The 14,647-nt window shown below is 39.7% G+C and overlaps 1 non-coding gene across 1 annotated transcript; it reads left to right on the plus strand.

Moving 5' to 3' along the window:
- Positions 1 to 1,662: 1,662 nt before the first annotated feature.
- On the plus strand, positions 1,663 to 1,749 carry TRNASTOP-UCA (transfer RNA opal suppressor (anticodon UCA)). The gene has a single exon. It is a non-coding gene; the product is annotated as a tRNA-Sec (tRNA).
- Positions 1,750 to 14,647: the final 12,898 nt, after the last annotated feature.

The following is a 14,647-nucleotide window of genomic DNA, read 5'->3' on the forward strand; positions in this document are numbered from 1 at the left end:
ATCAATCTTTATTTCGGCCGCAGAAAACAATATGAAGTTCAATGATGAGAAATTTCCATTACTCTGATATGGAAAATGTGAGGAAATCAAAACTACAACGGAGCTTAAAACAAATTCCAACCACACAATAGAGCGAGAAACTAACGTAAAAGACCTGGGAGTAATCATGTCAGAAGATCTCACCTTTAAAGACCATAACATTGTATCAATTGCATCTGCTAGAAAAATGACAGGATGGGTAAAGAGAACCTTCAAAACTAGGGATGCCAAACCCATGATGACACTCTTCAGGTAGCTTGTTCTATCTAGGCTGGAATATTGCTGCACACTACCATCACCTTTCAAGTCAGGCGAAATTGCTGACCTAGAAAATGTACAGAGAACCTTCATGGCATGCATAACTGCGATAAAACGCCTAAATTACTGGGAACGCTTGAAGTTCCTCAACCTGTACTCCCTAGAAAGCAGGCAGGAGAGATACATGATCATATACACTTGGAAAATCCTACAGGGATTAATACCAAACTTGCACACGAAAATCACTCCTTATGAAAGCAAAAGACTCGGCAGACGATGCAACATCCCCCCCTGTGGAGAAATTTTCTCCAGGAGGGGGGTATCAGCCCCCTTCAGCCCCTTCAGCCCCTTCAGCCCTTTCAGCCCTGAGGGGCCAAGCCCTCTCAGAAGGGACGAGCGTCTTATTTACTGCTAGAGTGAGTAATTGATCACAGATGCTATGCCACGTAGTCAAGTGACCTCTGCTCCTTGCAGCGGTGTTGCAAAGTGTATTTTTATAAGAGACAGTACATCTCTTACTTAGCAGGACAATTAAGGAAAATCCTGCTCCCACTTTATTACCATAGTAAAAATAGTGTACATTGTTGTCTATGCTTAAGACAGGGAGAAACAAACATTCTGCTTTGCTTCATCGAGGAGGTGACAAGGATGCAAGGTACTAGGTCAGCGTTTTTTTTTTTTTTTTGTGCTAGGGCAGTGACGGCTTGGGGCGGTGTGGCATCGCCAGACTATCTTTGACTCTAGGGAGAGTGACACTGACGCCAGGATACTGATCTGTGCGTTAGTGTGAACAAAGTGTCTCAAACACAATAAATACTTAAGAGAAGTGTGATCAGCTTCTCTTGTGATACATTGTGAACAATAAAGACAAATCTTGTGGAACATAGTGTACCAGTGTGCGTTTCCTAGACAATGGAAAACGTGGACATCCAATGACACTTCAGCTTCTATCAAGTCACCGATACCTGTCGAAGGTGTTGAGAACACCATAGCTCACGTTACAAAGAGCAAGGTATGTTACGAATTTCTTGTAGATCGGGGGATTGCGCAATTCTTGAGTCACAAGGAGTTTGTAATCAACCTATAATCGGCAGTAAGGTGTGGACTTTTGAGTCCAAACAAGTAGGTATTTCGTCAGCCATCATCGAGTGAAATATGCTGACATAACACCCCCTAGGGGTAATTTATACTTACAAATTGTATCTCTTGACAGCCCAATGTTGTGATGGTTTCAACAGCTTCTAGACCTCGTCTGCAGGGGCGGCTGTGTAGACGATTTGCTGTCATTTATCAGCTAAGTGTTCATTATATAGTTATAATATAAACATAGCTGGTAAGGCCATAATCTTCAACAGAATTTGTGGCGCCCAGTTGAGCCTCGGTGGTCTGAGGTACAGGCTTCAAACTTGTAGCTGACTAACGTCAGAGTGGTTCAACTCCACCTACTGGGCGCCACAAATTCTGTTGAAGATTATGGCCTTACCAGCCATGTTTATATTATAACTATATAATGAACACTTAGCTGATAAATGACAGCAAATCGTCTACACAGCCGCCCCTGCAGACGAGGTCTAGAAGCTGTCGAAACCATCACAACAATGGGCTGTCAAGAGATACAATTTGTAAGTATAAATTACCCCTAGGGGGTGTTATGTCAGCATATTTCATTCGATGATGGCTGACGAAATACCTACTTGTTTGGACTCAAAAGTCCACACCTTACTGCCGATTATAGGTTGATTACAAACTCCTTGTGACTCAAGAATTGCGCAATCCCCCGATCTACAAGAAATTCGTAACTGTATTTTGGCATAGGGTTGTTTATTCAGTTTCTGTAGCACTGTTCTTCTTATGAAGGACCTTTGTGAGCCTTGATCAAATAGTGTTAGCACATTGGTTTTGTGTAATTTATTAGATAACTCAACTCGAGCTATCGGGAGAGCAGTTGCTTTAAACTTATCTCTCACATTTAATGCTGTTGCTTGTTGACTTCCTGATTCTGTGGAAGTATGCTGCTGTTCAGCAAAAGCATTTGGGCATAATGCTGTATGATGCATACCCTTGCATTTAAAACACTTCTTCAGTGAGCATTTACCTCCCTTGTGTTCACCTAAACACTTGATGCACCTTTTCAGCTGATGAACACGTTGTTTACGTGCCTCCATTGATGTGTATTGAATACAATACTGTGCCCAATGTGTTCCATCACAAAGTACACATTTTGGAGTACGTTTATGTGTGACAGTTTGTTTACTGTCTGTTGTATTCACAGCTTGATAAATGCCTATATGGGATTTCCCATTATGTGGTTTAGTGGGAGTAGGTATACTCCTTTTATACTGAGTTGAAGGTTTCTTATCCACTGGATTTGTGGATTTTTCATCTTGTCTCGTTGCTTGCATGCATGAAACTATTGTTTGTAAACCATTGCTAATTTCTTCACAAGTGAAATAGCGTTTATTGAACATAATATTTAATCGTTCAATAGTTTGTGGTGACAACTTATCTTGTACAATACCACTGATAAACCAATCACATTGTCTTAGGTCATATTTAGCATCTAGAGATCTGAGACTATTGTCTAATGTAATTCTAAATGCCTGTAAGTCTGAAAAACAATGTTTGGGTGGCTTCAAGCATGATATTAAGACTGCATGTCTAACTCTAGCCTTGTCAGCATCGAAGTAATTGTCTGCTAAGACACGTAAGGCTATTTGATAATTGCCTTTAACCACCGGAAATGACTTAATCAGTTCATAGGGTTCTCCCTTCACAAGACATTTAAGGTAATTGAACTTGGCAATCTCATCTATGTCAGTTCGTGAATTTACTATGGATTGAAAACCACTAATGAATTCTTCATAATTATGACCTTGGAAAATAGGTAATGACAATGTAGGTAAGCTTGGTAATGGGACACTTGTTGTTGTTACAGGTGTAACAGGTGTTTGACCACTAGTTACAGTAGGTCTCTGTGACAGAGTTTTGCGGCAGATAGCCTGTACTCCTGTCCACCTTAATTGTTGATCACTAAATGTATCCAAAACATTTTTAATTTCATCCTCAGATGGATCTGATTCAAGAAATTTATTTTCATAATGTGTATAGTCTGAATTAATTATTTCCAGACGCTGTGTAAATAATCCAAACTTGACCTCAAGATCATCAAAATCTATGTTTGTATCTTGAGTTAATCCTATACAGACTGAAATTAGATTTTCTAATTGTGTAATCTTAGTCTGTAAAGACTGAAACTGAGTTTTCAAACAAGCCATTTTAATGGTATACTGAAAATTCTAGCACCACACTTAGAGTGTTTAAAAAACACTGTACTGCTATAAACAGCTGAGTTTTTGTTATGCTTAAGTCAGCAATAATCGAGTCAGACACTACTGACCCACTAAGCTTAACCTCAGGGTCAATGACCATGAAGGGTACAGGGTACATGTGTCTGGTGTTTATGGCTTAGAGTTTGCTGTGTCAGCCTGACCACGATGACTAATCATAAATAACGATATTATACACTTCATTCACTATACACTATAAATGTCACTGTATAACTGTAAATCACACGTGAATATTACTTACACATATATAAATTTCACTGTTAATATATATTTGAAAGCTTACACTTTATATATAAGTTCCTTTAATATAACAGGTAGATCTATAAGAAACAAACTTTAACACAATCTTGTCTCTTAATTTCTGTCTATAAACATTATAAACACTATGTGTATATATACACTCAGACAAACAACATCACTTGGGTTGCTGTTGTCTTAATCAGCATTTTCGAGATTGGAGCAGTGGTGCCGGGTGCCATCCCCCGTCTTCTTGTTGGGTGAGTCACCCAGCTCCCGTTTTCTTTTGGGTGAATGCTGGGTGAGCGTCCGTTTTCTTTTGGCTGCCCATTCTCTGTGATTTGAGTCTGGAGGGAGTCATTTATACTGATTTATATTGTAAAACACTAGTTTTACAGCTTTTTTCGAAGGACCTTGGCTCATAGGTTATTTGTACACTGTAGTACAACATATTTGGACCACAGTGTGGTCTTTATCCGGTTCGAGCACAACCAAATTCTGTTGAAGATTATGGCCTTACCAGCTATGTTTATATTATAACTATATAATGAACACTTAGCTGATAAATGACAGCAAATCGTCTACACAGCCGCCCCTGCAGACGAGGTCTAGAAGCTGTCGAAACCATCACAACATTGGGCTGTCAAGAGATACAATTTGTAAGTATAAATTACCCCTAGGGGGTGTTATGTCAGCATATTTCATTCGATGATGGCTGACGAAATACCTACTTGTTTGGACTCAAAAGTCCACACCTTACTGCCGATTATAGGTTGATTACAAACTCCTTGTGACTCAAGAATTGCGCAATCCCCCGATCTACAAGAAATTCGTAACATACCTTGCTCTTTGTAACGTGAGCTATGGTGTTCTCAACACCTTCGACAGGTATCAGTGACTTGATAGAAGCTGAAGTGTCCTTGGATGTCCACGTCTTCCATTGTCTAGGAAACGCACACTGGTACACTATGTTCCACAAGATTTGTCTTTATTGTTCACAATGTATCACAAGAGAAGCTGATCACACTTCTCTTAAGTGTTTATTGTGTTTGAGACACTTTGTTCACACTAACGCACAGATCAGTATCCTGGCGTCAGTGTCACTCTCCCTAGAGTCAAAGATAGTCTGGCGATGCCACACCGCCCCAAGCCGTCACTGCCCTAGCACAAAAAAAAAAAACGCTGACCTAGTACCTTGCATCCTTGTCACCTCCTCAATGAAGCAAAGCAGAATGTTTGTTTCTTGCTGTCTTAAGCATAGACAACAATGTACACTATTTTTACTATGGTAATAAAGTGGGAGCAGGATTTTCCTTAATTGTCCTGCTAAGTAAGAGATGTACTGTCTCTTATAAAAATACACTTTGCAACACCGCTGCAAGGAGCAGAGGTCACTTGACTACGTGGCATAGCATCTGTGATCAATTACTCACTCTAGCAGTAAACAAGACGCTCGTCCCTTCTGAGAAGGCTTGGCCCCTCAGGGCTGAAAGGGCTGAAGGGGCTGAAAGGGCTGAAGGGGGCTGATACCCCCCTCCTGGAGAAAATTTCTCCACATCCCCAGTGAAAAGCAGGGGTGCCACTAGTACGATAAGAGACAACACAGTAAGTGTCAGGGGCCCAAGACTTCAATTGCCTCCCAGCATACATATGGGGGATTACCAATAGTCCCCTGGCTGTCTTAAAGCATGCACTGTACAGGCACCTAAAGTCAGTACCTGATCAGCCGGGCTGCGGTTCGTACGTTGGTTTGCGTGCTGCCAACAGTAACAGCCTGGTTGATCAGACCCTGATCTACCATGAAAGGGCAATGAGCCTCGAAACCCTCTCCAGGTAAACTCCAGGTAATATGTAGCACTTGGTCAGCGAACAGAAATACTTGATATGAGCCCACGTGTTCCTCTGATCACTAACACTAGAGAAAACGAAGTTTACGAGAGGGGTAACACTGATATCTTATGGAAGACTCAAAAATAGCACGATTTTCTCCTTTTCTTTATCTTTTTTTTTCAAGTAACCAATTATGTGTGCGTCCCCTCGAATATCTTGAAAGTAAGATATTGACCTATTTCTTGGAAGTGAGCCATTAATAATGAGCGGATTGAATTCATTTTCACAATGAACATAAAACAATAGCTGTTGCAGTATCGAGAGACCTAACCTTTGACATACCTCAAATATTTTATGATTTGTGGGGGAGTAAAAGGCAGATATTTTGCTAAATGTCAAAAACTTACGAAATTTATTTTTGGGTGGAATGAAGATAAGATAAATTGCAATATAGCTGTCCTCATAATATTGGATTAGCATTGTTTTATGAGTGCAGAGTGTATTTTTGGGGGGTCTGAAACAGATTAACCTAATTTACATTATTCCTTATGAGAAAAATTCCTTCAGTACTCGAACAGATCGGCACTAGAACAGTCTTCTGGGACGAATTAAGTTCAAGTACCGAGGTACTACTGTATCGCCTAGATCAAAACTGCCCGTCTAAACTTATTAGTGTCGGTGATCCAATCCGATCAACACGACTAGAAAACAAATTAAATTATTGTAAACAAATCTAAAATATAATTAGTTGGGTTAGGCTAAAATAAATTGTTCTTGTTATAATAAGGTTAGGTAAGTTTTCTAAGATTCTTTTGGAGCAAAATTAAAAATTTTACATTAACATTAATGAAAAAAATATATCTTTAAACGTAAAAGAGAAAATTTTAGAAAGGACTTAATTTTAAATGAGTTCTTGCTAATTGACCAGTTTTACATATTCGGCACGGCATATATATATATATATATATATATATATATATATATATATATATATATATATATGTATATATATATATATATATATATATATACATGTATATATATGTATGTATGTATATTTAAATACACACACACATACATATAAAGAAAGGCTATAACAATTATAAGTTACAATTGGTAAGAGTCTCAGCGAAGGTCAAGAAATCAGAAATAAGCATAACCCACCGTACTCACTGCACTTAATTCTCTGATTGCAGATGGTGTACTGAGTGATCCTATTCGCTCATGACATTCCATAAATTATATGATACTGATTTAAAATATGAACAAAAAACAAAAACAGTAAAAGGAAGACTGGAAATTTTGGTCTCGACCTGGTGAGAGTGAGGACACCAGCGGTCGACTCCAACGCCTGACTGTGGGTCTTCCTTGTTAATAAATGTATCAATTTACACCTCTTACGTTCCTCAGTTAAACTAATAAATTTTAATTACATGTTGTTTAAGTGTTCTTAATTTAATTAGACTTTGTTATTGTAGGGAATTTGTGGGTATTAAATGCTATCTAGAAAGTTGACGCAGTTAGGATTCTACAATTATCTCTGACCGCCCTCTACTCCTTCCTGCCACACTACCAATGATGATGCACCAGAAGGATCTTTCCCATCCTTCACTACATCCTGCCACACTACCAGGGGTAATATGCAAGAAGGAGCTGTGCCCAGTCTCTTCTTCTTGCCATACTGCCAAAGATGGGATACCAGCAGCATCTCTCCCAGCCTCCACAAGAGTAGAGAGTGACGAAAAGCGGAAGTCGATTTTAGGCATCTACTGCTGTGATGAATTAGACACATGTGCAACATTTGCAATTTGGTTGAAGATCAATTATAATTGATCTTTAGTTATTCTACTCCATGTTGAACTGAGGAAGCCGCTGGTTGACGAAACGCTTCCACAATAAATCTACCCAAGTGTTGCACAAGGTTAGATTATGTGTACTGTCATGCTTTAATATATTTAATATTTCAACAGAGACCCAACATTGTTTTAAGTTTACTTTGCATAAAAAAACGTTTTTGGTTAATTTGAGTTTTATACATTACATCGATTTCTAAGTTTCGCCAGGTTACTGAATAAGGTTTTAAGTTTGGGGGTCAATATTTCATTTTTTCTGATCACTATCTTTTCGATGTCTCTGTAGAGAGAGCATCGTTAGCGAATATTTTTGTTAGTGGATCTTGGTTTGACAAGGACCTACCAAGTATGAGCCAGTGGGCATACTGCAGTGTTCCTCCATTCTTATGTTCTTAAAAATTTACAATGTCTTCACGCAGCATTTCCTTGAACATATTTTCAGTGTAACTGCCCATTATCTCCAGACAGTGGTTTATATTCTTGTTACTCTCACTATCAACAATATTCTTGACTTATTTGGTTCTAGTTATAACGTTCGTCTTTAATATTTTCTATCCAAACTGCAAACTGCAGTCATTAGTGAGGAAGAAACCACAGCGAGGGAATAGTAAAACTCACTACCTGGGCAATTGCGTGAGTCAGTAGTGAGGAGGAGACGAAGAACAGAGCGAAACGTTGACCATTGTCAATAAAAGATTGCTCTGCAGCGTGTACCGTCTCTTGGAAATTTAATTTGGCTGAAACACTCTTGAGCAACGTTATTTGTGAATGTAAGTTCAAGGGAGTTTTCCACCATGGTCGGCTATGTTACTTGCTAACTTACATAAATTTGTCATCACGAGTGCCTGATTACATTTACATTACTTTGCGCGAAAATGTAACATTTCATTGTATTAATTAGTATTACTGTAACTGAAGAGGAAGCGGCAGAAATAACGGCTGACATGTTAATTAATCAGGACGAATTTGATAATTATAGAGAGTTGTTATACCAGAAGCCGACCTAAAAAGTCTTGGATTTCCCTAAAGATAATTGATGAGGGAGGTGATCTACACACACATCAAAACACTCTCCAGAACTGGGAAAAATAACTTAACCATTTTCCCAAACTTCGTAGTAAGTTTCTTTTTCCAGTGTGCGAGGAATTTGTGTATTGTTCCAGTCACTGAATTGTGTCTTTATGTTCTTTCTTGATGGGGTACTTTGATATTTAATTTTCTCGAGAATGGTGTTTGTCACCATATATAAATGTTTAGAAAACTCTAATAATCAAATCAATAATTACGGATGCTCACAATCTAAGAAAAATCCACCAAAACAAAATAATCAGATTTTACCAAACTCATCACATTTTTTTCTGATGCTGGATGACCTCATTCACACGACATCCCGTAAACTGTGACACTGATTTATTAAAAAATCTGTAAAAGGAAGATTTACCCTTAAATTGGGCTGGACCTGTCAAGAGTAACACCACCACCAGTCGATCCCACAGTCTGGCTGCGGATTTTCCTGATATATGTCAACCCTTATTTAAATCACCTTCCAAGTTCTGAGGATAAATTTACAAGGAAAAACGTAATATAATTTTACATTTAAAGTCCAATTGTTTTACACACACTGTATCAGCTTGAACATTTGTATGTGCCTTTTAACAGACGTTCTTACTATCCATTACCGTTTGGGAGTTATCGCAAAGGTATCACAGGATGTATACAGGCTATCTGCTGAGAGGGGATACCTACGTTCTAGCTACCTGTGCACCTCCCACCCCGGGGGCGGTGGAAAGGTATTTACTCATTTGTGCTGACAAACATTCACGAATATTTAATAGGAAAAGCAGAAGAAGAGTTTAAGCTACTGCTAGACTTAACACTATGTCTGACTTTTATGGGTTATCTACACATATGCTGTGTGTACCTGAATAAATTTACTTAACATTATTGTTGTTATCATTACTACTAGTACTACCATCATCATTACTACTATTATCATTACTACTACTACTACTATTATCATTACTACTACTACTACTATTATCATTACTACTACTTCATTACTACTATTACTACTGCTACAATTATGATTATCATTACTGCTACCATTATGATTATCATTACGACTACCACTACTATTATCATTACTACTACTATCATTACTACTATTATTATCATTACTACTACTACTTTTATCATTACTACTACAATCGTTACTACTATTATTAGCATTACTACTACTACTATTATCATTACTGCTACTATTATAATGAACATTACTGCTACTACTACTACTACTATTATCATTACTGCTACTATTATAATGAACATTACTGCTACTATTACTACTAATGTTATCAATCTGTCTGGTCATATCCACCTGGAATCGCACAGCTTCCCAACGATTTCTATATAAAAATTCTCTCCAAATCTTGCGTCCGCATTCATCATGTTTAGTTAATTGTTTTGTAGAGGAAACTGTCATAACTGGTAACACCTTACTGACGCTCATGCAGGTGTTACATAACTGGTGACACCTTACTGACACTCATTCAGGTGTTACATAACTGGTAACACCTTACTGACACTCATTCAGGTGTTACATAACTGGTGACACCTTACTGACACTCATTCAGGTGTTACATAACTGGTGACACCTTACTGACACTCATTCAGGTGTTACATAACTGGTGACACCTTACTGACACTCATTCAGGTGTTACATAACTGGTAACACCTTACTGACACTCATTCAGGTGTTACATAACTGGTGACACCTTACTGACACTCATTCAGGTGTTACATAACTGGTAACACCTTACTGACACTCATTCAGGTGTTACATAACTGGTGACACCTTACTGACACTCTTTCAGGTGTTACATAACTGGTAACACTTTACTGACACTCACTCAGGTGTTACATCACTGGTAACACCTTACTGACACTCTTTCAGGTGTTACATAACTGGTAGCACTTTACTGACACTCAATCAGGTGTTACATAACTGGTAACACCTTACTGACACTCTTTCAGGTGTTACATAACTGGTAACACCTTACTGACACTCATTCAGGTGTTACATAACTGGTGACACCTTACTGACACTCATTCAGGTGTTACATAACTGGTAACACCTTACTGACACTCATTCAGGTGTTACATAACTGGTGACACCTTACTGGCGCTCACTCAGGTGTTACATAACTGGTGACACCTTACTGACGCTCACTCAGGTGTTACATAACTGGTGACACCTTACTGGCGCTCACTCAGGTGTTACATCACTGGTAACACCTTACTGACACTCTTTCAGGTGTTACATAACTGGTAACACTTTACTGACACTCACTAAGGTGTTACATCACTGGTAACACCTTACTGACACTCTTTCAGGTGTTACATCACTGGTAACACCTTACTGACACTCTTTCAGGTGTTACATAACTGGTAGCACTTTACTGACACTCAATCAGGTGTTACATAACTGGTAACATCTTACTGACACTCTTTCAGGTGTTACATAACTGGTAACACTTTACTGACACTCACTCAGGTGTTACATCACTGGTAACACCTTACTGACACTCTTTCAGGTGTTACATAACTGGTAGCACTTTACTGACACTCAATCAGGTGTTACATAACTGGTAACACCTTACTGACACTCTTTCAGGTGTTACATAACTGGTAACACCTTACTGACACTCACTCAGGTGTTACATTTGCAGTAATGGTTGTCAAAGAATTACTGAACTTTTGTTTACTGTCTAAACTAATCGTCTTTGTTATCGTATTATTTCGTACAGTTTGTCTAATAATTAGCTAACTGTAATTACTTATTCGACAGTAATTTTTTGTGTTGCTTCCTATTACTGTAATTAATGTTGTTAAACATTATAATACTTGTATAAGAATAGTATACAATACAGACACACTGAAGAATTACACACGACTCACGAAATCGTAATGGCACGATTGCAAATAAACCGCGGGTTCAATCCCGCCCGTTGTATGGTTTAAGAATTACACACGTGTGTAAAATCTGGGTATCTTAATTTGCTGGTCCTCACTTTATGGAATTCTATTGTAGTGATAAAGCCACTGCTTGGTGAAACGTCTACAAATTAAAGAAACCCAGATGTTGCACATGTATCTAATTCTTCATAATATTTGTTGTACTCTCAACTTTCTCCTGTAGCTCTCGACACTCTTCAAGTGTTCTGTTTATTACGAAATATTTTTAGATTATTCTTTTCATATTTTCTGCACTACTTCTTCGATTTTATTTGAATTATGAATCACTGCAACTTTTAAGAAAATTTTAACAACTGAAAAATAATTAAGTTAGAAGTTATTCATGAATGAGCAGAATAATATTCACTCACAACTTAAACATCACCTAAACATTAACGTTAAGTGTTATTTATAGCATAAACATTAGGACTAAAGAAATAACATTGTGTGCCACAACATTCAAGGTATTATACTTGCTAACATCTAAACATCTCAATACATTTCAACACAACATTAATTTTACATTTGACTAACATTTACCCATCAAAGACCTTTACATCATAACACAGTATCTTAGAGGAGCACTGACCAGTGTGCAGCAGCGACCATCTTAATTCTTTTCGTCAAAAGATCGAATATGCCCAGCTGCTTGTTTGTATTTTCTTCCCATAACATTTAAAGTGTGTGGGAGGGGGGGAAGGCTAATGTTTTATTATAGTCTACAGGAGGTGAGGGAAGTGAAAATGAGAATAGAGAGAAACTTGTTAAATTGTTTAATAATGATTTCTAGCTAAACGTTTTCTACCATAAGATAATTCATAAGAGTGTCTTCTTTACCTTACCCAGAAGAGTCTAAAACTAGTAACTTTTCGCACCATTCACAATGGATGTCTTAAAATAACGAAAACCAACGTTCTCCATCTGAATATTGAAAGATATAAAGTTCCCAAATTGCCGAACATTGAGGAAGCTGATTTTTTCTTCTTCCAGGTTTTCGATTTTATTTTGAAAACACAAACAAAATTTTAACAATAATGAGGTAGAGTGAATATATGAAAGTGTACAAACTTGTGTACATATGTGTGTGTGGCAGAGGGGGACGTATGTGTGTGTGTGTTTTGTGATTATATGCATATTAGTGTAAGAGGCAATGAGTGTGTTTCATACTTGTCTGTGTGTGTGTGCACGTACGTAGTTTTGTGCGTGTATGAATGATGGTGAATCCTCAAGCTGCGTTTGTGGAAATGCGCAAATAAGTATAAAAATAAGTCTGTGTGTGTGTGTGTGTGTGTGTGTGTGTGTGTGTGAGTGTGTAAGTAAGTTTACTTAGGTAGAGGTACACGTAAACACAGTTACACAAATTATCAAACATATTGACGTATGTGTAAATTTCTCAGGTAACTCAAAAAAAAAGTTAGATAAAGTGACTTATTTCCATTATGCGCGGCGCTTGTAACTAATCGTCTTGCAAATACATAAGATAAATAACCAAATAAAAATATGAATTTCAACACATATTTCAGTTCTCTTGGAGGTGGACACACATATTTACACACGACTACTCATCCGTACACAATAAAACATTCACAAACAAACTTAAGCTGCTGATTAAGTACAAATAAAATTATGTTTAATGTAGATGAATCATGTAACATAAATAGACTTCCCAAATTTTCACTGAGTGGCCAGGCCTTGGTGGTCGAACTGGACGGTAGCTTGGCTGCGTCTGGCTGACCCACGGTCTAGGCTGTCTTGGTGGGTGTAATCACAGGACGTAGATTTCTGCGTGTCCCCTCCTGTAATTCCACCCACCTGGACAGTCTCTACCGTAGACCAGCTAGACAAGACCTAGTTCTCATCTAGCTAGATCACTGAGGGTGGCTGAGCTGACTTCGGGATACATAACCTGGGGAAGGCTGAGACTGGAAGAAATCCTAAGGGAAGTGAAGAAGGGGAGACATCCGGGGGCCCACAGATGGACTCCTGGACACATGGACCTGGGAAAGGCGTGGATAGTTGAGGCATACCTTGGGGAAGTGGGGAAGGGAGACATCCGGGGGCCCACAGATGGACTCCTGGACACATGGACCTGGGAAAGGCGTGGATAGTTGAGGCATACCTTGGGGAAGTGGGGAAGGGAGACATCCGGGGGCCCACAGATGGACTCCTGGATACATGGACCTGGGAAAGGGGTGGATAGTTGAGGCATACCTTGGGGAAGTGGGGAAGGGAGACATCCGGGGGCCCACAGACGGACTCCTGGACACATGGACCTGGGAAAGGCGTGGATAGTTGAGGCATACCTTGGGGAAGTGGGGAAGGGAGACATCCGGGGGCACACAGATGGACTCCTGGACACATGGACCTGATGGACCTGGGAAAGGCGTGGATAGTTGAGGCATACCTTGGGGAAGTGGGGAAGGGAGACATTCGGAGGCCCACAGATGGACTCCTGGACACATGGACCTGGGAAAGGCGTGAATAGTTGAGGCATACCTTGGGGAAGTGGGGAAGGGAGACATCCGGGGGCCCACAGATGGACTCCTGGACACATGGACCTGGGAAAGGCGTGAATAGTTGAGGCATACCTTGGGGAAGTGGGGAAGGGAGACATCCGGGGGCCCACAGACGGACTCCTGGACACATGGACCTGGGAAAGGCGTGGATAGTTGAGGCATACCTTGGGGAAGTGGGGAAGGGAGACATTCGGGGGCCCACAGATGGACTCCTGGACACATGGACCTGGGAAAGGCGTGAATAGTTGAGGCATACCTTGGGGAAGTGGGGAAGGGAGACATCCGGGGGCCCACAGATGGACTCCTGGACACATGGACCTGGGAAAGGCGTGAATAGTTGAGACATACCTTGGGGAAGTGGGGAAGGGAGACATCCGGGGGCCCACAGATGGACTCCTGGACACATGGACCTGGGAAAGGCGTGGATAGTTGAGGCAAACCTTGGGGAAGTGGGGAAGGGAGAATATATGAGGGGACACAGATGGACTCCTGGACACGCGGACCTGGGAAAGACGTGGGTAGTTGAGGCAAACCTTGGGGAAGTGGGGAAGGG

The sequence above is a fragment of the Cherax quadricarinatus genome, chromosome 17, assembly GCF_038502225.1.
Source record: "Cherax quadricarinatus isolate ZL_2023a chromosome 17, ASM3850222v1, whole genome shotgun sequence".
NCBI lineage: Eukaryota > Metazoa > Arthropoda > Malacostraca > Decapoda > Parastacidae > Cherax > Cherax quadricarinatus.